This window comes from Amblyomma maculatum, chromosome 1, assembly GCF_055883805.1.
Source record: "Amblyomma maculatum isolate TAMU_Amacu chromosome 1, ASM5588380v1, whole genome shotgun sequence".
Lineage (NCBI taxonomy): Eukaryota > Metazoa > Arthropoda > Arachnida > Ixodida > Ixodidae > Amblyomma > Amblyomma maculatum.
The window spans coordinates 404011993-404024360 of record NC_139344.1 but is presented as its reverse complement, the minus strand read 5'-3'; the positions used below and the strand labels follow the sequence as shown (position 1 = coordinate 404024360).

The 12368-nt window shown below is 45.8% G+C and overlaps 1 long non-coding RNA gene across 1 annotated transcript in view; it reads right to left on the bottom strand.

Annotated features, from left to right (window-relative positions):
• The window catches only part of LOC146208720 (uncharacterized), a 33329-nt gene extending 22545 nt beyond the window's left edge, over positions 1–10784 (bottom strand). The window contains exon 1 of the long non-coding RNA XR_014703401.1: positions 10645–10784. This is a non-coding gene — a long non-coding RNA (uncharacterized LOC146208720). The remainder of the gene's footprint in view (positions 1–10644) is intronic.
• Between the last annotated feature and the right edge of the window lie 1584 nt (positions 10785–12368).

Genomic DNA, 12368 nt, shown 5'->3' with positions numbered 1-12368 from the left:
GGCGTCCATTCACGCGATCATAGCTACGGAATTGCAAATGATTTCTTGGCACATGTAGAATGTAGTTACTACCTGGTTCACTATGTGTGACGTCATGATTCCAGCAAGTCACGCGACCGAGGACCCCCTCCACGTAGCTGCATTACCTACTATATTGATGCTAGCGCGGACAAACAAAATGACAGCAAAACAATGTTTTTTACCTGAAATGAAAGTAAAATGACAGTATAATGAAATGATGTTTTTCATCCCGCAACGCGGTAAACACAAAAGGCTTAAATCAATTTAAAATAAAATATGGGCAAAAAAAATATTTATCACTCCAGAAAAAAGAAAAACGAAGGAAACAAAATCCTGAAAAATGGTGGGGAGCGTAAATTAAAGTTATGGGGGTGTTTGGAGACAGCGATAAAATTTCTGTTCAATTTTCTTTACATTCTTCTTCTGCCCTCCCACTCACCGCTAATTCGTTGATGGGTTTCTTTCATACTAATCTGTTGCGTTCCTTCTTCAGATTTAGGCTAATTCGAGACCTCACCATCCTGGGTCACTGCATCGCACTTTCCCGATTACCTCTACATTTTGCATAATGGCGGGGGCAGAACACATTATGAAGTCAATTTCATTTCTAGTCTCCACGTTAGGACTTTTCCATGTCCATTTCCGGTTCTTCAGTTTGCTGAAGAAGGTATTCATGATTCTTAAGTTATTGCGCTCTGCAAACTCAACCAGTAACTCCCCCTTGCTATTTCTAGAACCAATGCCATAGTCACCTACTGCCTGGTCTCCTGCCTTCTTTTTCCCTACCTTGGCATTGAAGTCGGCCATTAGTACAGTATACTGCGTCTTTACTTTTCGCAAGCCCGATTCTACATCTTCGTAGAAGCTTTCAACAGCCTGGTCATCATAACTACGTGTAGGTGCATAGCAACCTTCACTTTATACCGCATATTAAGCCTAATTACGATGCCTGCCACCCTCTCATTAATACTATAGAATTCATCTATATTACCCGCTATATACTTATTGACACGGAAACCTACTCCTAGTTGTCGCCTCTCTGGTAAACCTTGATAACACAATACATGCCCATCCTCCAGTACAGTATATGCCTTATTCGGTCTCCTAACCACACTAAGCCCTATGACTTCCCATTTCATACATTCTAGTTCCCTACAGCACTGCTAAACTAGCTTCACTAGCTAGGGGTCTAGTGTTAAACGTTGCCAAGGTCAGTTTCCAATGGCGGCCTGTCCAGCGGAGCCAGGAATTCTTAGCACCCCCTGCTGCGTCACAGGTCTAACCGCCGCCGTGGTCAGTTGTTCCGCAAGCGCTGGTGATTGAGGGCCGGGGTTTTATGGACATTATATTGAGTGGCACCATTAGGCAGATCTTTCGCTGTGGCATAGTGGGTGAGGTATTCATTGGCCACGATGCTCCATTTGTTATCCGAAGTTGAAGTAGGAAACGGGCCGAAGAGATCCATCTCAATTTGTAGAAAAGACATGGGGGGGGGGGGGCGGCACTGGGTGCTCACTAGCGCCGCTGGTCTGATCGGCGGCGTCTTGCGTCGCCAACACTCATGGCACATTTTCAGGTAATGGGAAAAATGGTCAGGTTGTCGTGAACAATAGTACTTTTCCGGATTCGCTTTAACGTGCGCGCAAACCCACATGCCCTACTGTCGGCCCACTGTGCAACGCATGAACTTCCTGCCGGAGGCTTCTAGGCACAAGAAGGTGCACGGTCCTGTTGGGAGTGAAGTTCTTCAAGAGGACGTCATTGCTTAAAACGAACAACTGACGGCTGAACACAGCAGTGGTCGTGCCTTGTAGGCAATAGGCTACGACTTTCAACTCATGATCCAATCGATGCTCTTGTGCGAAACTGCTGGCTCTTACAGATTCCAAGATGGTGTCGTCGTCGTCGTCTCTTTTCGAAGGAGCGTCGGCGGGAACCCGGAATAAGCAGTCTGCGTTGGAGTGGTTGCTGGCTGACTTGTACACTACAGAAATGCCAAATTCTTGAAGAGGTACGCTACATCGAGCCAGGAGGCCGGACAGCTCTCAAAATTGTTAGAGAGCCTGAGGTGTTTGCTTACCATTTTGAGTGGCCGACCGTAAAGTTACGAGAAGAAGTTTAAGTGGCCCAGATAATAGCAAGGCACTCCTCGATCGTCGTTAATTAGCTTCGGCTTTTGAGAGGGACCTACTAACGTACGCAGCGACAATCTCTTTTCCGGCGCTCTTCTGAACGAGAGCGGTGCCTGTGCCTACATTATAGTTGAATCTGTGTGAATTTCAGTCTCGGCATTCTCATAAAAGTGGCCTAGAACAGTAGATGACTTTGCGCAGCTCTTAAAGTTCATCGAAGGCTTCTAGCTGCGATTCCCATTTAAAAGGTATATCTGTCCTCGTAAGTTGCGTCACTGGTTCGGCGATGCGCGAGAAGTTATCGACAAATTACCAATATCACTTTAAGCTTGTGCACAGTGCTAGTAAACGGTACTCAGTTTTCTTATCACGAGGCTGTGATAACTGAGCTACCGCAGTCGATTCCTGCGACTTCAGGTGAAGTTCTTCCTTGCTTGCGATATGACCCAGGAACCGCAGCTCCCCGTAGGAGAAGTGGAATTTTTCTGTATTCTGTGCTAGCATCGCTAACGCGATTGCTTACAGCACTGTCTGAAACATTTTTAGATCATCTTAAAGCTTGACGAGAAGAGAAAAATGTCGTCTGAGTACACCAGACAAATTTACCACTTCAAGCCGGCCAACGCAGTATCATTGGCGCAGAGAGGCCGAATGGCATTACCTTGAACTCGTAGAGGTCGTCTAGCTTGATGAAGGTGCTCTTTTCGTGGTCATTTTCGTCAACCTTAATTTGGCAGTACCCGCTTTTCACGTTCATCGACGAGTATTACTTAGCGTTGTTGAGTCGGTCAAGTGTGTCGTCGACGCGGAGGAGCGCGTAGACACTTCTGCATTATGCTGTTCAAACGCAGAAACGAAGTATTCCGTCTTTTCACCAAAACGATGAGAGCCGTCCATGGGCTGTTCGATAGCTGATGACCGTCACGCAGCATTTCATCTCACTTGCCTGCTGATGACATGGCGTTCTCGGGAGAACACATGATAGGCAATGTACGAATAGGTCGAGCGTATTCGTATTTGATAAGGCGGTGTTTTGTCAATTGAGCTTATCGCACCTTCGTTGCCGACGATAAGCACTCGCTGTAGCTTTCAAGACGAGTGTGAATCTCGTATCGTCTCCTCTGGGCTAGTACTTGGTTGATATCTAGCGTGAGCTAGTCTCGGGTGGGTGAATCGACTGCGGGCTTGTCGGGAACGGTAGGCGTGATAGTCTCATAGCGCGTTGAAGAAAGCCACCGTCGTGCCTTGATGAATCAGGCATCTGATGTTGTCCTCTTCAGATATGAGCGATGCCTCTTGTGATGCAGATCCCTCGTGCCAAGAGCAACTTCTTGGTGTTTCCTTCGACAATGGTTTGGTTTGATTTTAGGGGGTGTGACGTCGCAAAGCGACTCAGGCTATCTGAGACCGCCACAGCGGGCCCTTTGAGGATGACTTCGTTGGCATCCTCGACGTTTGATCGGGGCGGCGCAGTTAAGTCTCCAATGAGGACGTTGACAGCGATGTGATGCTTCGATGTCCTCGTAGTAGGTATGGCGCTATAGTTCGAGATGGGTTTCAGTGAAGGCGATGATCGCCCGATGTTCACTGAGAAATCTATACCCAGAAGAACGTCTCACGAGCAGCTGTGTAGCATTATAAGCAGACCCAATCAATCGATCAATCAATCAATAAATAAAATGAAATAAATAAATAAATCTTGCAGAGCACCGCCCGGACGGTGTAATATGGTTACCATAAGCGGTGCTGATTAGCGGGCCATCCTATGTGGTAAACCTCCCTGATTACAGAATAGTCGCCTCCAGATTACAATAAGGTGGTAACCATGCGGACATTGGCTGCAACTTGCTGGGCGTGTGATTATCGAGGAAGTTTTCATAAGGGCAGTGTACGTAAAAGCAACGTCGTCGTCACAGGTCGTCGGCGGTGGAGGTGCTTCGTGTTTTTGCCGTGGTGCTAAGCAAACTAAACTCCCAAGATGACTGTGTTAAGTTTCGCCTACGAGGGCTAGGGGCCGTTCTCACACACTCCCATTGTAGTTGCGGCCTGGAGACGCAAAGCGGGTGGTGCCCGGCGATGCGGACCTGAACCGACGGCTTGATAACACACTCTCCGCTGCGCAGACAGTCGTCAAATATTTTAGGTTATTCACCTATGCTGGGCCGTGGGGCGTTTATTACGAAACCACGGAGGCCGATTACTCGGTACTTGCAGTGGCGAAAGACTTGTCCAGCCTTACCACAGTGAAAGCAGATTGGGCGGTTATTCGATGTCATTTAGGCGTCGCATTTCCCGAGGTTGGAGCCGGCGTTCAAGAGGAGGTTGCCCGGGTCGAGGGGAGCTTGGAGACTCGCGTTGGAGCACAGGACGGCTTAATGCGGCTGCGTTGTTCATACCAGTGTGTTGCGTTGGATCCGTCACTTTAGGAACGCCCAGTGCGTGCTGGACTTTTCAAGCACGACGTTCTAACAAAGCAAAAAAAAAAGTCATCCTTTCACGCATCACATTAAACATTGTATCTTTCTCTTCTGCTGTTATGTTTTGGATTGCGCGGTGGAAAAGGCGCTTCATTAACTAGATATGAACTAGTACGAGCTCATTGGGGACCTGTAGCCTCGAATGGATGAAGAACGCAAATGTTAAGTTCTCCAAAATAACCTCCTTGAACGCTTCCCAGGTCTTCAGAACAACTTCGTGACTTTCGAACCATGTCCGAACAGATTCCTGGAGTACAAAATATACTTTCCTAAGCTTCTCTTCGTTAATCCAGGTGCTGTGACTCAGCACACGTGGAAGGAGATCAATCCCATCTTCCACATCTTCGTCTGGCCATCCTTGCATGTAAGGGGGGTGACAATGCCCTTCGCGACAAATGAGGAGGCTGAAATTCACCGGAATAATCTCGCTATTGGCCTGACTTGAGCCCGCAAAAGAACCAAGAAATCGGCGACGGGGAATCACACTATGCGGGCTCGGCAGTGGTCGATCTCCGAATGCCGTAATGGGCAACGCAAATTCAGCAAAAATTCGACGATACTTTGGCGACCAAAGTAATGAAAGACGAAAGCCTGAGTGCTGCATTCTGCTACGCGGCTGTTGCGCATGTAGCGATGAATGCTGCTACGAGTAAAGCGAGCTACTACTCTTGCACATTCTGTGTGTGCATTTATTCAGTGAATTCTGCTTGACAGCGAAGAGATGGCGCTCCTTGTAACTTCGCAGTTCTACGTTTACTGTTGTGTGGTTTATTTTACTGGGTGTGCGGTATTATTAGTATTAAGTAATTGCACAACTGTCACTAATTAGTAATCATTATTATTTATTTAATGATTAGTAATTGCTAAGTATTTAGTAATGATGAGTTAGTAATTATAATCAATAATTAGTAGTAAGTATATAATAATTAGCAGTTAATTAGTAATCAATGAATAATTAGTAATTGATCAATGATTGGCATATGGCCATATAATGCACGCATTCGCGCATACTGTGGTGGTGCCCTGTGATTGGCCAAAACTTTCATGACGTCGTCCCGTCTCGACCAACCAGAGCCGCCCAAAAGCGACACTTTAACTGACGACAACGATGAGTCAATAAAGGCTTTCGCCTTAAAAATAAATTTGAGGCTTTCTCTGTGGAGGTGACGAAGGAACTGTTTCTGAAGGATAATGGTCGCTGTGCCCCACATGAAGTGGCAATAGCTTATTTAGAAAAGGGAATCGTAAAGAAGCAACTTCATTGGTTTCGAAATATATCTTATTCTCCTCATTACACCAGTAAATCCTCCAAGAGATACCGGAAGAGAATAGAATAATACGGAAACAGTTATGCTCGTCAGCGATTATTCCAGACTTCTCGGAGTATCATCATCATCATCATCATCAGCCTGATTATACCCACTGCAGGGCGAAGGCCTCTCTCATATCTCTCCACTTAACCCGGTTCTGTGCTAGCTGCATCCACTTGACCCCTGCGAACTTCTTAATCTCATCCGCCCACCTAACTTTCTGCCGCCCCCTGCTACGCTTTCCTTCCCTTGGAATCCAGTTTGTTACCCTCAGCGACCATCGGTTATCCTCTCTTCGCACTACATGTCCTGCCCATGTCCATTTCTTCTTCTTAATTTCCACTAGAATGTCGTTAACTTGAGTTATTTCTCTGACCCACTCTACACGCTTTCTATCTCTTAATGTTACCCCTACCATTTTTCGTTCCATAGCCCTCTGGGTTGTCCTCAACTTAAGTAAACTCTCTTGGTTAGCCTCCACGTTTCAGCCCCATAAGTGAGTACAGGCAAGATGCAACTGTTGTATACTTTCCTCTTGAGCGATACCGGTAAGCTGCTAGTCATAATCTGCGAGTGCTTGCCAAATGCGCTCCATCCCAATCTTATTCTTCTTGTTATTTCCTTTTCATGGTCCGGATCTGCGGTTACTACCTGTCCTAAGTAGATATATTCGCCTACTACTTCCAGTATTTCGCTACCTAATGTAAACTCCTGTTCCTTCCCGAGGCTGTTGAACATTACCTTAGTCTTCTGCATATTGATTTTCAAGCCTACCTTTCTACTTTTCCTGTCTAGGTCATCAATCATTATTTGCAGTTCATCTCCCGAGTTGCTTAGCAAGGCAATGTCATCAGCAAATCGCAGATTACTGAGGTATTCTCCATCTAGCCTTATCCCTAACTGCTCCCATTCCAAGTCTCTGAATACTTCCTCTAAGCAAGCTGTGAATAGTACTGGGGAGATTGTGTCTCCTTGCCTAACACCTTTCTTTATGGGAATTTTGTTACTTTCTTTATGCAGAACTATGGTTGCTGTGCAGCCACTATATATATCTTCCAGCACTTTCACGTACGGCTCGTCTACCCCCTGATTTCGCAATGCCTGCATCACCGCCGAGGTTTCAACTGAGTCAAATGCTTTTTCGTAATCAATGAATGCTATGTATAAGGGCTGGTTATATTCCGCGCATTTTTCTATCACCTGATTGATGGTATGGATATGATCGATAGTAGAGTACCGTTTCCGAAACCCTGCTTGATCCTTTGCTTGATTGCAGTCTAAGGTTGTCCTGATTCTATTAGCGATTACCTTAGTAAATACCTTATACGTAACAGACAGTAAGCTGATTGGTCTGTAATTTTTAAGGTCCTTAGAGTCCCCTTTCTTGTGAATGAGGATAATGTTTGCATTCTTCCATGCTTCCGGTACCGTCGATGACACCAGGCACTGCGTATACAGGGTGGCCAGTTTTTCTAGCACGATATCCCCCCCGTCCTTCAGCAAATCTGTAGTTATCTGATCCTCTCCAGCTGATTTCCCCCTTTTCATAGTTTCTAGTGCTTTCTTGACCTCGTCCTTCGTCACTGGTGGAACGTCTGACTGTTTTTCCCTACCGCCAATCTCATTACGGTCCTGACTACTTATCTGTATAGAACTCCTCGGCTACTTTGACTATCTTGTCCATATTAGTGATGACGTTGCCCGCCTTGTCCCTTATCGCATACATCTGGTTTTTGCCTATGCCCAATTTCTTCTTTACCGCTTTAAGGCTTCCCCCGTTCTTTACAGCATGCTCAATTTTCTCCATGTTATACTTCCTTATATCGGTCACCTTGCGCTTATTGATTAGCTTTGATATCTCGGCCAATTCGATCTGGTCTGTTGGATTGGAAGCTTTCATACTCTGCCGTTTCTTAATCAAATCTTTCGTCTCCTTAGACAGCTTACCGGTGTCCTCTCTAACTATCCTACCGCCTACTTCTACCGCGCACTCAGTAATGATATCTCTGAAATTATTGTTCCTTGCCTCTAGGGTAATGTCGCCATCCTCAGTTATAGCTGAATACCTATTCTGTAGCGAGATCCTGAACTCTTCTGCCCTCCCCCTCACCGCTAATTCGTTGATGGGTTTCTTTCTTACTAATCTATTGCGTTCCTTCTTCAGATTTAGGCTAATTCGGGACCTCACCATCCTGTGGTCACTACATCGAACTTTCCCGATTACCTCTACATCCTGCACAATGGCGGGGGTTGAACACATTATGAAGTCGATTTCATTTTTAGTCTCTCCGTTAGGACTTTTCCATGTCCATTTTCGGTTCTTCCGTTTGCTGAAGAAGGTATTCATGATTCGTAAGTTATTGCGCTCTGCAAACTCAACTAGTAACTCCCCCCTGCTATTCCTAGAACCAATGCCATAGTCACCTACTGCCTTGCCTCCTGCCTGTTTTTTCCCTACCTTGGCATTGAAGTCTCCCATTAGTACAGTATATTGCGTCTTTACTTTTCGCATTGCCGATTCTACATCTTCATAGAAGCTTTCAACTGCCTGGTCATCATAACTACATGTAGGTGCATAGGCCTGTACAACCTTCAGTTTATACCGCTTATTAAGCCTAATTACGATGCCTGCAACCCTCTCATTAATACTATAGAATTCATCTATACTACCCGCTATATACTTATTGACAAGGAAACCTACTCCTAGTTGTCGCCTCTCTGGTAAACCTCGATAACACAGTACATGCCCATCCTTCAGTACAGTATATGCCTCATTCGGCCTCCTAACCTCACTAAGCCCTATGACATCCCATTTCATGCCCTCTAGTTCCTCTAACAGCACTGCTAAACTAGCTTCACTAGCTAGGGTTCTAGCATTAAACGTTGCCAGGGTCAGTTTCCAATGGCGGCCTGTCCAGCGGAGCCAGGCTTTCTTAGCACCCCCTGCTGCGTCACAGGTCTGACCGCCGCCGTGGTCAGTTGTTCCGCAGCCGCTGGTGACTGAGGGCCGGGGTTTTATGGAGCTTATCATAGGAGGTTGTGGCCAATTACTGCACCAGGGTGGCCAACTCCTGTTCTGGTGAGGGAGTGCGTTGCCGGAGTATCAAGCGCTACAAAAAAAGTGATAAAGGTGCGTTTCCTGATATACAGGATGAACAAACAGAGCGTAAGATAGGTTCGTGTGTCATATTGACTGACAAGGCCGTTTGGTGATAGCTGTTGGAAACAGCAAATAAAGCTATGGGGCAATACTGCCGACTGGCCTTATAAACTACCTTATACACTCCACCTGGGAATGGGTGTGTTTTTGTGTAGCCACTTAGAACCACTGTTTCTGGCAAATTGGTGGTTCACCCATATCAGGTACGGGGAGCCAAGTGGAGTCAAACAAATCGACACCATGTGGCGCACAGAAATGTTGTTAGAACTGAATCTTTTGCTGAGCGAAATTAGGATTAATTTCAGGATTCCTAGCCTCTATTAATCGAAACCGTGAAGAGGGGGTGACCTTCGGGAGCCATGCCGGCTAACCAGTGGTCGCAGAATGGTGCGGGTGGTACCAAACTAATCTTAAAGCCTAGAAAAACTGACTTAACGCTCTCATTCGTACGCCTGCGGCGACCAAGCCTTTTGTTTGGTGCTCACGGCATGTGCCACTGACACGCCATAGTCACTCAGACCATGATGTGTGTGTTTAGTTGGGTTCTATGGCACATAGGCAACTAAGGCCATCATGCGCCAAACTCAAGGTAAAGCGGTTCTTGTTAAAATAACTCAGAGTTTATTAGCTTACTTCTTTTAAAAAATCAAAAATACAACTCAGACCATGATGTGTCGGTTAGTCGGTACAATGCAGCCGGTGAAACCGCGCTTGATACATTGCAAAAATTGTAAAAACTTCCCACAAAGACAGTTGCTAGACGTGAAGAAATGCTCTCCCTAGTACTTTTCACGGCTTGCTGAGAGAGAGCATGAACATTCAGAGGCTTTGAATGGAACAACTAAGGGATAAGAGTTGATGGAGCGTACATCAGTAATCTGCAATTCGCTCATGGCACTGCCTTGCTAGGTAACTCATGGGTCGAATTGCGAATAATGATTACCGACCTATACAGGAAAAGCAGAAAAGTAAGAACACTAAGGTGATATTCAACAGCCTCGGAAATGAAGCAGTAGTTTGCACCAGTTAGTGAAGAAGTACTGGTGTTGATAGCCGAAAATATGTATAGGGAAAGAACAAAAGAGAAATTAATATATATTACGAGTAGGACGGAACGCATTTGGCAAGTATTCCCATTATATGACTAGAATCTACTGGTATCACTCGAAAGGTTGCTTTGGTTGGTTTGTGAGGTTTAAACTTCTAAAGCGACTCCGGCTACGGCAGACTCCGTAGAGGACTACAAATTTCGACCACTCGGGTTTTCTTAACGTGCGCTGACATCGCACAGCACACTATCGCCTTGCCTTTCACCATCACTGAAGAGCGGCCGTCGAGGCCAGGATTCGATCCCGCATGCTTGGGCAGAGTAGTCGAGCGCCATAACTATCGCGCCACCAAGGCGCGCGTTGCTCAAAATTATAACAGTTACATCTTGCCGGTACTCATCTATGGGGCTGAAATGAGGAGGCTGCCGAAAAGGACGCACTCGGCATATAACGCATCCTTAAGGTCTTTCCTTACCTTCCTAAAATCATACGTACCGGTCTGCCGGTGAGCTTGACAGCGAAGCGCGCCCATTGTATAGTGGCTGGTTAGGGTGCGGTGCAGTTTACATACACCATAGCACAGCTGACATCAGCCACAAGGCGTCTGCAATCACCTTCTTCCCTGAGCCGAAGTGTAGCCTGTGAAGAGGATGAAACAGTCGTGCAAGTGTTTAATGTAGTCGCGCAGAAAGGGGCCGCTAAGGTCTAGTCAGGAAAAAATGTCTGCAAGCCATCAAACGAGGCGATCGAGAGGCGATGCAAGTGATTGTTTTCATGAGGAGAACAATCACTTGCATTTCCTGTATCACACCGATCGTAGCACTTCCAAAAAATGCCCAGCACAACACACTATTTTGAATGGTGCAGCAGCGGCGTGAAGGTCGTAGCCTTAATTAACGCCAGCCTATAGCACTCATAACGAACAATACGGGCTTATGCTTCATGAGACGAAATACTGCCGCCTCAGTTACCAGTTCACCCGCCATGGAGTTTTGTCCAGCTCAGCTACAACAAAACGACTGATCTTTTGTATTGTATTGAGCTTAATGGCGCATAGGCAACTAAGGCCATCATGCAGCAAACACAGGGTTGATTGTGTGTTGTATTAGAAGGACCATTGTTTACAGTTATGTCATAGCTTGTTTAGAACGTTGATTTCTTTGAACGAATTGACAACACAAGTAAATTCGACAAGGGCATTTTCTCCGAGGAGAAGGTTTGGGTGGAGTTGGATGTGCTTATTATAGAGTTCTATGAAATGCCTTTTTCTTATATCGTCGAGCTTCGTGCATGATACCAAATGATTGATTGTGAGCTCATCTCTACATGCTTCACATGTAGGTTTCTGTTGCTGCAGGGATAGAAAGTTGTGCGTGGGGTGTGTGTGTCCGATGTGGAGACGGCACAGGATCACCTCGACAAAGCGCTCTTGATGGCTGCATGACTTCCATTCTCCAATTAAAGGCTTAATAAGGTGTAGTTTATTGTTCATTTCCTTGTCCCTTGAAGGCTGCCATGTTGTTCTTAGTTTACTCCGTATGATCTTCATGCAATCTTTGCAAGAAATGTCTATTTGTTTTACTGTACCGTTACGGGCCCATGCAGCACATTCATCTGCTTTTTCATTCCCCCTAATACCTGCATAGCTAGGGAACCATCAATATTTGATTACCTGCCCTTGCTTGTAAGCCTTTACTGCGTTGTTTATGACGTCTCAAATTAAGGGCTCCGCTGCATTTTTAGGGTGCAGCGCTGCAATGACACGTAACGAGTCAGAATATATAACACTTCGTTTAGTGTTTTCCTGCAGTACTGCTTCTACGGCTACTAATATGGCATAACCTTCGGCAGGAAAAATTGACGAGCGCTGAGGCGATCGCACTATCTGCTCCGAACTTCATTGGATTACTGCACTTCCCAAGTAATCTGCTGTCTTTGATCCATCTGTATAAAATGCCTTGTATGTTTTGTATTTTTCATCTAGTGAAAGAAACTCTTGCAATATGTGTTCTTGAGGAGTCTGCTTTTTATGTAAGCATGCCAGTGTAAAGTCACACATAGAAGAAAAACTCTCCCATGGTGGAAGTGGATCTCGTCTAAGGGCAATATTGGGAAGGTAAGTCTAATTCTGTGCATTTTTCTTCAAATCGGAGAAGGGTTGGTTTGACTGCTCGGGGTTTATTGCTGAATAGAGTTCTGGACGATGATGTAGTAACGAT